Source organism: Vespula pensylvanica, chromosome 14 (assembly GCF_014466175.1).
Source record: "Vespula pensylvanica isolate Volc-1 chromosome 14, ASM1446617v1, whole genome shotgun sequence".
Lineage (NCBI taxonomy): Eukaryota > Metazoa > Arthropoda > Insecta > Hymenoptera > Vespidae > Vespula > Vespula pensylvanica.
Window position 1 is genome coordinate 2,229,290 of NC_057698.1, and position 8,735 is coordinate 2,238,024.

Below are 8,735 nucleotides of genomic sequence, written 5' to 3' on the forward strand. Positions count from 1 at the left end.
ATTGTTATTTACAATTTGATATTATTTTAAATCGCATACAATGAGTATATAACGTATGACGTTTGTTTAAGCCATTATATATTTGAGTTAATTCAACGTACTTCAAGGAGATTTCTCGAATTATTTTACACGAATTTATTTCGTAGAGATAGCTACGGATTCGAGGTATAACAAGCAACGAGAGAAGATAAACCCCTCTCTAGAATAACCGTTTCAGAGGTTTGGAAAGAAAAACAATATCTCTGCGAACTAAACACGTGTGTCTCGTGGTTTTTGGTTACCGCGCTTAGTTTAAGGCCTTTGCTTGACTAAGTATAAACATTCGTTTCTATTATTGAGATTAGAAATTAACAAAAAGGAAAAAAAAAAAGAAGAGAAGAAAATATCTCGAGAGATAATAAATAATTTAATCGTTTTTAACATTAAAAAAAAAAAAAATTCCATAAAAATGATAGACTCCGTTTTCTATGGATCCTTAGGCGAGCGAAGGGTTATTAAAACAAGATATAATAATAATAATAATAATAATAATAATAATAATAGTAATAATAATAATAAATTAAAAATAAAAAAAAAAAGAAGAACGGTGATGGAAGAATAAATAAAACGATTTCAGTGGCATTATCGATTTAACACGACGATTTGAAATTCTGTTTGTAGTCTAAAGGCGCATCGTGAGGAGAACTTCTGTATCCACTTTATTCACAAGACTGTCACTGGTAGTAACTGTTGGAATAACAAACAGTAGGATGTCGATCCAACCAGCCGGATTATTTTCAAGGCTTTCTCTATATAAAACTGTCGAGAGCATCGTCCAAATATCGTCGCCTCTGCCCTTTACTACGTGAGTAAATGCATTAATAAGTTATTCGTTTTCGGAGGACGAGTAGATAAATGTTTGTAACGAAAAGAAATAAGGAAAAAAGTAGAAACATTTGCCATGAGAAAATGTTGAGGATCGTTGAGAAGGATAGAGAGAAGAAAAAAAGGGGAGTATGGGGTAAGGGGGGAAAAAAGGATGTAAATTTTTCGTCGAGATTATAAAATCTTCTAACAAGGCCCCTACTAGTCTACTATAAATCTATAATCGTTTCTACAAAGAAAATAATCTGGATTCTTTCTTATTATTTCCGTGTTTTTGTAGTAATCAAGATTTATGTAGTTTGGATGATTTCGATTTATGGAGTTTGATATACAGGACGTACTAGTTCTTTCGATGGGAACTTTGTTTCTTTTCTTTTTTTTTTCCCCGATCAGAAGAAAAAAAAAAAAAAAAAAAGAGAAAAAGAAAAACTATTCTAGAAAACGATAATTAGTATTTTTTCACGAAGACATATTTATCGTCGTAAGTGTAATATTTGGGGGAGTAAAAAAAAAAAAAAAGAAGCGGAGAAAAAAGAAATAGAGACAAAAAAGAAAAAACAGAGAAAAACACCTCGAAGGTACTCGGACGTTTCCATTTTTTTTTTTTTAATAAATTCTCGAGTCGGTATATAACCGTATTATATCTCGTACGATCTTTTCTATTTTCTCGTGGGTTGGAAAAAAAAGTTTAAGAACTGTATTAAAGTTCGCTTAGCAAGTTTTCTATTTCAATCTTACGAGGTTGCATTTATGCATTTTATATCCTCCGGCATAACGTATCACGGAAAAAAAACACGACGAAAATGTTGGAATTAGAAGTTGTGCTGGTACTCTCAACGTCCCGATACTACGTACGTACTAATAATATACATGCATCCATGCATTTATGCATGTATACATGCATACGTACGTACACGTGCGTGCATATATACACGAAAATGCACGTATAAGGCGATGTTACGTACATATGCACGTTCGACAATGTAGCTTATACCTTTATGCTTCTATACCGATATGACCATGCACATTTTTTTTTCCATTCGAATGATTCCCTATCGTCGACGTTCTCTCAACCCCTTTTATGCTTGCTCCTTCACTGTCGTTTTTTCGGAGAATCATTCGCGATATATACCTATATCGAATGGGCCATCGAATACGGGAAATGCATCGATTCCGTCGTTTCTCGAATGCATTTCCTCTCTCATCCCGAGCGAATATACTTGATAAAAAAAGTATGCTTCGTAAACTCTGCATACAATTTTTTCAAGATCTCTCTCTATGATTTGTCCGATGATTTCACGCGGTATTATTTCACGCGAAAAATATTTCGAATTATTTATTAAAGAACTAAAATGAAAAGATATAATAATAATAATAATAATAATAATAATAATAATAATAATAATAATAATAATAATAATAATAAAACTTGACATACAAGTAGGCGATTATGAAAGCGGTCTAAATAAAAAAGAAAATTAAATAAACAAAGAAAAGAGAAGTGACAATTCGTTCATTGCGTAATTCGTATGACATTTATATGAATTAAACAATAAATGAATTTTCTTTTTTAAGTTTTTTACTTAGATCACTTTCGTAATCATCGTAGTGACTCGTGAAAATGATTTATGGATAAAAGAAACGAACAATATATTTCATATATATATATATATATATATATATTTATTTATTTATATATATTTATATTTATATGTATCGTTCGCTTCTGTTAATTAGCAACGTACCTTCGACAGGGGAAAAAAATTAACTAAAATTATTAACTTAATTACTGGATTTTGAATTTTAGTTTATTTGAATAATGGTGTAAGCGTTGAATGGTTTTTCATTAATATATTTGATATTGGTTTCTACTAGCTAATTACGGTCAGAGATTAAATACGTTACATCAATAATAATACCTACTTCGTTTTTCGATATCGTGGATTATTCAAATATTATTCAAGCGTAAATAGCAGACATGGTAACGTGGTTAAATAAATAAAAAATAAATAAAAGACGAAAAAAGAAAGAAAAAAAAAAGAAAGGAAGGAAGAAGGAAACCAAGAGAAAAGAGAAAAGAAAAGAAAAAATAAAGAGAGAAGAAAACATTGAATCAAAAAAAAAAAGAAAACAGAAAAAAAAGAGAGAAAGAAATAAAGAAAGAAAAGAAAAGAAAAGAAAAGAAAAGAAAAGAAAAGAAAAGAAAAGAAATCGCCATTCGAACGTGAACCTTCCTCGTTCCTGGTTTCATAGACTTTTAATCGATTTTAATTGGCTACTCGCTATGAATTTGCCTCCCGATCGCTTCGAAATAATTGAGAAAGAGAGAGAGAGAAAGAGAGAGAGAGAGAGAGAGAGAGAGAAGGAGGGAGAGAACGTAAAATCAGTTTGCTTGTTGTTTCGTGGCGTGTTAGTTGGGAAAAAAAATTATTACGCCATATCGATGAGAAAGATCGGAAACGAGAAAGAAAGAGTAAGGGGTGGTGATGTTGGAAGAGGAGAGAGAAGGGAAAATAAAAAGAAAAAAAGAAAGAAGAACAGAAAGATCGTAGAATAATAATGACATTCGTAGCAGAGAGAACAATTTAATCGCCTTTTCCTTTCTCTCTCTCTCTCTCTTTCTTTCTCTCTCGTACACATTTTTTTTCTTTCTTTGCACTATCATCATCAATTACATTTTTAACGAACGAAATCTGGTCTCGAAAGCTATCATTGAAAACCAAGCCGTCATTATCGCCGCTACTCACGATTGTTAACGCCATCACGTTCGAGAGCATACACGTACGCACATATACATATATACGCTTGCACGCACGCGTATATATATATATATATATATATATATATATATATATATATATATATAGAGTTTTATGAGTGATCTTCGATAATAGATAGCCTAATTACAAGAGGGGAAATACTTTAAGAAAAGATCGTGCCTTCGATAGATCGATCAACCGTTCGATTCAATGATCTGGATCAGTCCTTTATCGTCTCTAATGTTCTAAAGTTACCTAATTTACGCTTGGTTTATGTTTACCATGTTCCCTTTTAATCGTTTAAGAGATAAAAGCAAGTGAGTGTGGATCGTAAAAATGGGTCAATGTATTGGCTCTCTCTCTCTCTCTCTCTCTCTCTCTTTCTTTCTTTCTCTCTTTCTCTCTATCTCTCCTTTTCTCTACTGCTTTGATTTGTTCTATAAATATAAGGAAAGAATATTTAGTATAGATTCTTCCATTTTGATCTTCGATATATTAATATCGATAATGTTTCTCCCCTTTTATAATATATTTTCCAGGTTAATGAAAGTTCATGCTCGGCTTAACGATATTATAAGACGATATCTAAAAGAGAAAAGCTTCACTAATATGAACGTCATTCTGATAGCAGTAGAGACGAAGGAAACGAGATGCTTTTCAATTTAATAGAATGTTCAAAGCTTCTCAAAGTTATATATATATATACATATAATTATATTATATATAATTTTATTTATGCTTTATGAACAGACACACAGATATATACTTAGACAGAGAAAGTCCATTAAATTTTCAACGATAAACTCGAATTAAGTTATTAACGCGCTAATGCTTTTTCCTCTCGTAGAACATTATTAGAAATTATTTCTTTGTCTAATAGATAAAGTCATCGTTTCGAAAATATCGAGTCGCACGAATGGGATTAAAACTGTTCTCTCTCTTTCTCTCTCTTTCGAATTTTACCGACCGACGAAAAGTTTGACTTTGCCTGCATGTAATTCTTTGAACGTAATTAGAGTGAATTTATACACCGTAAAGCGATGAATTTCGTTCGGAGAACTCTGTATATGGAATGGAACGTACGAGTTATATACAACACAAACACAAACACACACACACACACAGAAATACACACGTATATACATACACAGGCGCACTTACATATACAATCTTTCGTATTTAGCATACACATCACGCAACTTGTCGTTCTGTCAACGTCTACTACTCTCGAAATACATGTAAATCGATCCAACGTCTGAACACGACCGATTAAATCGTACGCGATGGTGTTTGCGACGATGTCAAGAGGCATTCCGTTGCGTACGGAAAATAATTCAAGTTGAATTTAGCGTTGTAACATCCGTTCATCGAATCACGTAATTCACGCTTGAAATATCCTCGGGGGAAAAAAAATTACGCTCATGTACCAATATTTTTTTATTTTCCGATATCTCTCTCTCTCTCTCTCTCTCTCTCTCTCTCTCCCCTCTTTTTTTGAATCAAATCTTTTTTCTTTTTCTTTTTTTTTTTTTATTTAATCATATTATGCAATTAATCAAATACAAATGCGAGCGCGTTTTACGAGTGCATCGTTGCACTTTCGGCGTACATACATTTACTATTCCAATTTCTTTTCCTTTTTTTTTTTTTTTTTTTAATATTTATCGTTTTTTCTTTCTTCCCTTTTTTTTTTTTAATGTTTTTCTCCTCTTTCGTTTAATACAAAATAAAGAAGGTGGGACGCAGGGAGGGGAGGCTGGTGACTGGAGACTTTTTTTATTTTACATTTCTTCTTTATTTTCATTTATTTATTTATTTATTTATTTATTTTTTCGCTCTCTTCTCCTCTCTCTCCTTTTTTTCTTCTTTTAGGCTTTTCCTTTTTATTTTTATTCCCACGGATCGATTCGTTATATAATGTTTTCGCCTTAATTGCTGATTCGAGCTTTGCCGAGCGCGCTAGGAGGCTACGAACAACGCGTTTCTGACCACCACTCTGCTAACGCCTGCCCGATACACTTTTAATTGCGTTCGGATTTGCAATTCAGATTTTCGAAGCGCAGCCGACGTGTGCGCGCGCGCGCACGAGCGCCTCCATTCGCTCGGTCGCCTCGTTCGCTCACGTGCCCTCTTGCATATATTCGAAATTGAAAATTTCGCTGGAGTGTCGGTGCAAGACGAAATATCTTTCATCTGCTATCTCTCTTACACACACACACACACGTATATATGTACGATACAACACCTATTCTGGGTTTCATACATGTACGATACGAGAGAAAAAATATCGATCGGAGGTTGGTTATAAAAATCAAAATTTATTGAAGCGAATTCGTTTCGAATGAAACGAATTGATGAATTCGTTCAAATGAATTTCGATTTTGATATATGTTTCATTCATTCATTCTATGTATTCTTCTTTATACGTTCACTTCCGCCATACATTTTGGTTTTACATATTTCTATGTTTTATATTGTATTCATTTGATCTATTCTATTTTTCTTTTTTATTTGGCCTTATTTGTTTCCTTCTCATCTCTCTCTCTCTCTCTCTCTCTCTCTCTCTCTCCCTCTCTCGTTTTTTATTTATTTCTTTATTTATTTTTTTTAACCAATTAAACGAACGTACGTTATCCGCACGTTTGTATTTGTTATTCGGAACTCGTCCAATTTTTTTCTTTTATCTTTCTTTCCCTTCTTCTTTCTCTCTTTTCTTTTTTCTTTTTCGAAAACATGAGATTACCGAACGAAAGATGGATGTAGCAAGGAAAGTGCTAGCACGCGAGACGTTTTTATACTATATCCAAAAGATAAGACGGATAGTAGACTTGTACGGGCCGACGAGACGGCGACTACGTTATTGTTTGGTTGAGAGTAAAGTACGACGAGAGGAATCGTGAAATTTTATTATTCCTTAGCAAAGTTTACGTTCTCCTTTATGTCTCGTAAAAAAAAAAAGAAAAAAGTACGAAAAAAAGAAGAAAAATAAAAGATAAAGGAAAAGAAAAAGCAGGAAAGAAAAAACACACCGACACTCGTCGTGCATATCTGTACGAAAACGAAATTTTCTATTGAAATCGTAAAAGATAAAGAAAAAGAAAAAAAAAGAAAAAAAAAATAGGGAGAGAGAGACAAACAAAAAGAGTTAATTTCAATTTGAAGTCATGCACTACGCACGAGAAATTCCTTTGAATATTTCATCGAGGAAAATTGCATTCTCGCCAACACGCACGATGACAATTTGCGTTCGTTACTATCGTCATCCTCTTCTCGTTGATCGCTAATAATAACTCGTCATCGTATCTCATTTCGTATTAATCGAATACTGAAGTGAATCGATTCGTTCTACGTGCCAATTAAAAACACGTATCATTGTAATTACTAATTTTAGTTTTTATTGAAAAAAAAAAAAAGAAAAAAGGGAAATAAAAAAATACTTTGTAGATCTTTAAAATTGAAAAAGAAAAGAGAAGAGAGAAAGAAGAAAGTTCTGTCTTGACAGAGACCTTAGACTAATTTAACATTCTTTCTGTATTTCTTCTTTTATCGTTTTAATTATTACTATTATTATTATTATTATTATCATCATCATCATCATCATCATCATTATTAATATTATTATCATTATTGAAGTAAAAGATGAATTGCATTTTACACGTTCGCGAAAAGGTTTGAAGAATAAAATACGAACTGGGATATATCACATTAAATGATGACAAAATAATAAGTCGACTCGGTGTACGGTGTAAATCCGTCTAGTAACGAAGATGGAGTGGTGTTCCTGGTGGTCTTACAGTTTTATGATTCGTCGAGAAAAAGAGAGAATGAGTGAGAGAGACAGAGAAAGAGAAAGAAAGAGAGAAAGCGAGAGAGAGAGAGAGAGTGAGAGAGAGAGAGAAAGAGAGAGAGAGAGAGAGAGAGAGAGAGAAATCGTCCATTCAAAGTCGCGACGACGTCGTTATTACCAAGGATTACTCCAAGTGGCGTAAAGTGGTGTTTTCCCGTGTATACACATAGAAAAGAGAAGAGACGCAGACACGTCTATGATGTCGTATCTCCCGACGTTAAATCCTCCTATCCAAGTATATTTCGTTATATACACACACCTAATTTCCCCCAATGCTTTCCCTATTTTTTTCTTTTTTTCTTTTCTTCCCCCTCAGATGAATTATAAATGTTCGGTTTTTACATGTTTCGTGTATACATCATTCTATCTACTTACCCTACCTACCTACCTACCTACCTACTTACCTACCTAGCTACCTAGCTACCAACATATTCCTTTTAATTCCATCTCGATTTTCCATTCTCTATAGTATTCTCCGCTTATCGTACAAAAAGTAAGATATTTCTTTCCATTTATATAAATTCTATGAAAGTCAAGTGAAACTCGCAAGACTTTACTCCTCTTAAACTTTTAATACTTTTCTAATTCAAAGGATATACATTGATACGTACATAAGTAACGAAGTAAGTACTTACTCTTACGACGTATAATACATACTATATAGTAGGATCTCGTTAGGATAACGAACTACGCGAGCTCGTGCCAACTTTCAACTTCTTCTTTGTATAATAATCCGTTCAATTTGTTAAAGCAGAATCAGGTAACAAGTAGGTAGGTAGGGACCCAGAGCTAGATAGATATTCTCTTCAATTATAGTAGACATTTAATAGGACGATATGTTAGAATAAATTTCGTATATATTATACGATATTGTAGATATCTCCGAGATTCACCCTTCTTCTTCTATTCTCTGCGATGATTACGACATTTGAAAAGAAAAAAAAAAAAAAAAAAAAAAAAGAAAGAAAGAAAGAAAGAAAGAGGATCAATGCCAGGTATTACTCTTTCTGGAGGGGGAAAAAATACGATCATTATTATGTTTCATTCTTCTCTATGATTTTAACGAGTTTTAGATAAGACGGCCAAGTAGCGAGTGGAAAGAGGGATGGTAAAAGAATGTAAAAGGGTGAAAGAAGGGGGGAGGTTAGTCGAAGGAGGGAAGAGGGGTATATAGAAAAGTCGATCGAACGGCCGATTCTCTTCTTTTGAAGGAGCCGCCGTTAACCTCGATCGGACTTCTCTCTCACGAAGTACGAGAGCCACGT

At 33.2% G+C, this 8,735-nt stretch overlaps 1 protein-coding gene across 1 annotated transcript in view; it reads left to right on the top strand.

The window, feature by feature from the left end:
- Window positions 1-691: 691 nt before the first annotated feature.
- LOC122634239 (frizzled-2-like) overlaps window positions 692-8,735 on the top strand; it is a 132,056-nt gene continuing 124,012 nt past the window's right edge. Inside the window, exon 1 of the mRNA XM_043822973.1 lies at window positions 692-844. The gene's annotated coding sequence lies outside the window, so the exon portion shown is untranslated. The remainder of the gene's footprint in view (window positions 845-8,735) is intronic.